Genomic DNA, 6,357 nt, shown 5'->3' on the forward strand with positions numbered 1-6,357 from the left:
GGAAAAATTAATTTCAGTGTTTTTTAAAAATCTTTATTTGTAAATCTGATGCTGAAAAAAAAAAATTAAACTGCATTCTGCTGTTCTTCTTTAGAAGCATTCCTGCGTAAATACTGCTGTAATACTGTCATGCAAAGTGTATCCTTTCTTGTCGTATCCTTTTTGGGGCAGTGTTTTTTGTTTTTTTCCTAGAAATGTTTATCCTTCCCCCACCTGCTGATCCAGGCTAAGCAGTATTTTTTTACACTTTATTCGAATGAAGTATTTCTAAAATTGTTCGTATAGATTGAACCAATATTTTATGTGTTTATAGATTTGCGGTTGAATTTCCTTGCTGTCCTTTTAGGTTATAATTTTTTGAGGGAAAGTTAGTGAATCAGGTCAACTTACTTAGAGAATGTGTTCATTTGCTTTAAACCAAAATATGGTCTTATTTCTTCTATTTGTATATTTTCTAAACCTAATTCAATAACGTATGCTTTCTGTTTTATAGGATATCTGGTTTAGGTATTTCTATGTTATGGAAATTTATTTGGGCAAAGGAATTGTTTTTCTTTTAAAAAGTACTTAATATTGAAAATTCAGATGTTAGGATTACTATATAAATTATAAAGAGTATCAGACCTCTTATCTGAAGTCTTAGCGAATCTCTTTTGACATAGATAGCAATAGAAGTATCTTTCTTCTTTCCCCTTTCTTTTTTAAAACAAAAGAAGAAAAGCGTAACGGGGAACACATAATGCTGACTCACGGTAGCACATTAAGTGAAAAACAGTCTTGGCAGGTATATAGGAATAGAAGTTTCCAGACTGGTCGTTGACCAGAATCACCAAAAACAATGGTTCTCAGTCTTGGCTGCACGTTAAAGTGATTGGGAACTTGAAAGAAATACTAATTTAAAAAGGGCTCAGTGGCTCACACCTTTAATCCCAACACTGGGAGTATCACTTGAGCCAAGGAATTTGAGACAGTGGGCAATGTAGGGAGGCCTTGTCCCTACAGAAAATACAAAAATTAGCCGAGTGTGGTGGCGTGCACCTCAGCTCTCAGCTACTTGGGAGGCTAAGGTGGAAGGATCACTTGAGCCCCAGAGGTTGAGGTTGAAGTGAGCTGTGATCTCACCACTGCATTCTAGCCAGGGTAACAAGAGTGAGACTCTCCTTAAAAAATCCTTAAGAAATATATTGGTCCCTGTTTTCTTCAGTCAGAATTTAAATTTAAGGTGTTGGGAGTGTAGCACAGATATTGGCATAAACCTCTCAGACTGATTTTAATGTGCAGCCACGGTTGAAAACCACCAAGGAAGAGTTTTTATGCATAAAGATTCCTGTACTTTATCCTAGAACTAATATATCTGAATCTCTGGGAATGGAATACAAGAATCAAATTTGAAAAGGTTTCCTTAGTAATTCTAAGGACTGACCAGTTTGGATACTGCTTTTTTGGAATAAAATGGTTAGGTACCTAGTATCAACCTAGCCATCCAACCTCATATTAATAATAATAACTAGGAAAATGAAGGGTTGGAGCCTTTATGTTTCTTTGTTGAGAATTTTGCTACTATTATTAGTACTGTGAAAACAATTCAAAATTTGGTTGTTATCACCTTAAAAGTACAAAACCTATAGATATGTAAATTGTAATTATTTTTCGATAGGCACAGTTAAAAGGATTTTATAAATGTTATAAATCACAGTTTTTTAATAAGCTATTTAGATATTTTGTTATACTGACATGATTCACTAATTTTCTAAATATAAATGATTCAGCTTTTAGTTATTTTTAAACGAACTGTGTTATAGTTATTATTTTTAATAGGCTTTTATGATGTTTTAGGTTTCTGTTGAATCCTGTGTCTTTCAACTGTTTCCAACTTTGCGAGGAAGAAATTCACCACCTGGACTATGGAACTGTGCGTAACAGCTTTGAAAGTGTATTTAAAAATTAAATCAATATGCCTTTAAATCAGTGTGTTGGAACTATATTACATGGATTTTAATGACTTTCATCAAATATAATAAATTATTTTCTTTCCAATAAAATAGTGTTTGTATTTTTTCTTTATCTGCTTTAATACATCTAGGAAAACATAACCAGATGATTACATAAGTTTCTTAAGGCAATTTTATAATATAAATTGTTTTTTTTTTTATGATTACAAATACTGCCTTTTAAAACTTCTTACCTGGATACCAATGCACTTTTTTTTATTGTAGTTATTGTATATTTGTCTGGCTTTGAGTTTTATTGGGATTTTGGTTTTTTGGAAGTGGGGTATTTATCAATACAGAGAATTTGTATCCCCACCCTAATAATGTCTTCCATTTTTGTACCCCTAAACCTTTCATCTGTCAGGACATCACTCAAAGGTGAAATGTTTCCCATGTAAAATTATTCTATTTCTTTAATGAAATTTGTTTCAGCTGTATATATAAGAAAACTCATCTTTTAAATTTGATTTATTCTTATAGATACTTTCCTGAATCTGTCATTACACCATTACCTTACAGGCACTGTTCAAGAAGGCTCAGTTCTTCTGTAAAAATGCTGTTGTGAATAATAGCTTCTTACATTGTGAAGTAGGGAGAATAAGAACATTAAAGATAGAAATTAGACGTGTGGAGACATGAAACCTGGAGCATGCCAATGTTTAGATATCAGATAGGTAAAGAACTGTTAAACGAGATGAAGGAGGAATAGTTAGAAGGTAAATGAAGAAAGTATCTCAAATAGGAAGGAGTGATCAAATATATTAGCTCTGTTGATAACTTAGGAAAGATGAGTTCTTAGGATTAAGCAGAGCAATGTTGGTCACCTTGATGTTGACAGACTTACTTGGTGGGTGTCAGCAGTAAGGAGGTATTCAAGAGAATGTTAGAGAGGAATTTAATATAGTGAGTATTGAAGACAGCTCTTAAGGAGTCTTGCTTTCAAGGGGTTGGGAGAAGTGGCTTGTTAGTGGAGGGTAATGTAGTATCAAAAAGTTGTTTAAGATAGAAGATACAGCAGGCTTGTATGCTAATGGGACTAATTCAATACAGAGGAAAAAAACATGATGCAGGAAAGAGGGATATTGGTGAAGCCACAGACCTGATACACAAATAGAAGGGTTAGTTTTAAAGATAGGCACACAAACAGCTCATTAGAAACAGTAGGAGGAAGGGCAGATTGTGGAGTTCTATATATTTGTAGGTCAGTAGATAGAAGGAGCATGTCAAGTTTTTGTTATATTTTCTCAGTGAAATAAGAAGCAAGGTCATAAAGAGGGAGGATGTCCTGAAGGATTAAGAAAGGAAAGGGAGATGTAAAATGGATACCTAGGAATGTAGAAGAGTAAACATACTCTTAAGCAGTCTGTGGTTTATTTAAGTGTTATCAGTCAACATGGTTTTGTGTTTCCTCCAGTTAAGTTCAGCATAGGTGCTATCACTGAGTAAGTACAGAATTCAGTTTAACTAAAGTTGAGATTTCCCTAGGTGAATAAAACAGTCAGTGATGAGATGTTGATACATTTAAGGGAATGATTATAAAAGGAGGGATATGGAAAGTAATCTGGGCTAAGGAGTGAAGTGAGAAAATAAAGAAGGCTTAGACAGTGAAAAATGGTATGAACAATTGTAGATTGCATTGTGGTTGAAGATGCATTGGAGTTCCTGAGGCAGGAACTAAAAATTTTGGAGATTTAAATAAGAGTGGGGTGACTGACGGTGGCTCACGCCTGTAATCCCAGCACTTTGGGAGGCCGAGGCAGGTGGATCACAAGGTCAAGAGATCGAGACCATCCTGGTCAACATGGTGAAACCCCATCTCTACTAAAAACACAAAAATTCAGCTGGGCACGGTGGCGTGTGCCTGTAATCCCAGCTACTCAGGAGGCTGAGGCAGGAGAATTGCCTGAACCCAGGAGGCGGAGGTTGCGGTGAGCCGAGATCGCGCCATTGCACTCCAGCCTGGGTAACAAGAGCGAAACTCCGTCTAAAAAAAAAAAAAAAAGAGTGGGTGACTGAAAATATTAAAGGACTAAGATTACAAGTTTTAGGATGTCAAGATGGGAATAGCATAGAGGAAAGGTGATGAAAGGAGATAAATTCAAGAAATTGATAACTTAGGAGATCAAAAGGATTATCTAAATGAATTTTGAAAGTTCAACATTAAATGTGCTGAATGCTTGTAGTAATTATGTTATCTTTACTACGCTTTGAGAAGACAGCACTTCCTTTTGTGAGTAATGGAAAGTTCTTTAATGTGTCAACTGTGAGACACTTCATTAGATTTCATTATCTTTAGTAATGCATACTGAAAAATAATGACCTCAATAGGATTATTCAGTAGATATGTGAGCTAACCCTCGTGTCAGACACCTAAGAGGCACAACTGATGGTTTTCAAGAAGAATAGAAAGTTCTTACTTACGCTGCTAAATATCCCACCCTATATTTTCTGAAAACAAATGGTATATATAGAGTGTGCACATAAAAGCTAATAGGAAATCTTAAAACACACACACAGACACATACACACAGACACACAGGTGCAAAACATTGAAAAAACATCAGGAAAGAGATATCCTGTACCCACCATGCATAAGATCTAAGCAATGAGGAAAAGGCGAAGAAATCAAATAAGACTAGAACATCTATGACTAATATATAAAGACTAGAGGCTGTTGTATCCTTTTAAAAAGTATCAATTAGAAATGAAAAAAAAGGGGGGCCAGGTGCAGTGGCTTAGGCCCATAATCCCAGAACTTTGGGAGGCTGAGGCAGGTGGATCCACGTGAGGTCAGGAGTTTGAGACCAGCCTGGCCAACATGGTGAGACCCTGTCTACTAAAAATTGCTGGGCATGGAGGCACGTGTCTGTGGTCCCAGCTACTAAGGAGGCTGAGGTAGGAGAATCACTTGAACCCGAGATGAGGAGATTGCAGTGAGCCAAGATTGTGCCACTGTACTCCAGCTTGGGTGACAGAATAAGATTAAAAAAAAAGAAATGAGAAAAGAGGTATTTTATATAAGAATTTTTTTTTAATTATAAAAGAGCACTTAATATGACATTTATATACCAGGATCTTTGAATATCCAAAAGTTCAAGAAGACGTGAGCAATTTTATGAAACTTTTCAAAGCTTAGAAAAAGGTAGCTACACAAAATACCATAATATGTTGTTTATGGGAACATTAAGTAAGTCAAAAACGTCCGTAGAAATGATCATACAAACTAGAGAAGAAATCAGATGTCTTGCCAAGGAAGGAAAGGATGGAAGTGAAGAAGCTTGAGGTTGAGTGTGGGAAACTATATATTGTATTTTTCTTTAAAAAATACATTTAAACTCGTATTTCTTGTTTTTCAAATGTTCAATGAAAATACTTTTTCCTGTTACAGTTTTTATTTCTGATCTCACATACACAGTATACTATTGTCGACAAATACTAGTGATCCTCACTGGAAGTGAAATACTCCCATTCTGTTGAATATGGGAATGTCTGTGTGATTTGCTTTGGCTGTGAAATGTGAGCAGAAATAATGTTTTATTTTGGGGACTTCCAGATTGCTAAAGCATGTGTCAAAATGGAAGTTTTTGTGACATTACAAAGGGACTAATAAGAGTATCCTTGTTGATCCTAGTTGAACATGAGAAACTTGGTTATTGTAAGCCACTGAAAAATTTTAGTTTTTTTTTAAATTATTGCAGAAGGGCCGGGCGCGGCGGCTCAAGCCTGTAATCCCAGCACTTTGGGAGGCCGAGGCGGGTGGATCACGAGGTCAAGAGATCGAGACCATCCTGGTCAACATGGTGAAACCCCGTCTCTACTAAAAATACAAAAAATTAGCTGGGCGTGATGTCGCATGCCTGTAGTCCCAGCTACTCGGGAGGCTGAGGCAGGAGAATTGTCTGAACCCAGGAGGTGGAGGTTGCGGTGAGCCGAGATCGAGCCATTGCACTCCAGCCTGGGTAACAAAAGCGAAACTCCGTCTCAAAAAAAAAATAATAATAAAAATAAATAAATAATAATAATTGCAGAATAACCTATTCTGCCTGATTGATACAACCACAAAATCTCCTTAAGCTCTTTGGTTTTCATATTTCTCTTAGGATGTAGAAAGTCAAGAGAAAAATAAATCATAGGATCAGAGAGTGTTAACAGTGAAAGAGACAATTGGAATAGATTTTTGTTCAGTGGCTTTCAGACTGGGTTCTAAGTAACCAGTAATTCAAAAAAAAAAAAAAAAGTATTAAAAGATATTTCAGTATATTGAAAAAATGACTTTTAACTTTGTAAAAAAAAACTACCAATGCTGGGCATAAATGCTTCATGCTTGTAATCCCAACAACAGGAGGGTGAAGAGGGAGGATCACTT

At 35.9% G+C, this 6,357-nt stretch overlaps 1 protein-coding gene across 4 annotated transcripts in view; it reads left to right on the top strand.

Annotated features, from left to right (window-relative positions):
- The window catches only part of RNPC3 (RNA binding region (RNP1, RRM) containing 3), a 28,528-nt gene extending 26,060 nt beyond the window's left edge, over positions 1–2,468 (top strand). For 3 of the 4 annotated variants that reach the window (XM_032262922.1, XM_032262925.1, XM_032262923.1), the window contains one exon: positions 95–2,042. The gene's annotated coding sequence lies outside the window, so the exon portion shown is untranslated. Of the gene's footprint in view, positions 1–94 lie in introns of all 4 variants that reach the window. The other variant, XM_032262924.1, reaches the window with a different exon arrangement.
- The last annotated feature ends 3,889 nt before the right edge of the window (positions 2,469–6,357 follow it).

The sequence above is a fragment of the Sapajus apella genome, unplaced genomic scaffold (genome assembly GCF_009761245.1).
Source record: "Sapajus apella isolate SASKATOON/1434 unplaced genomic scaffold, GSC_monkey_1.0 scaffold133, whole genome shotgun sequence".
Classification (NCBI taxonomy): domain Eukaryota; kingdom Metazoa; phylum Chordata; class Mammalia; order Primates; family Cebidae; genus Sapajus; species Sapajus apella.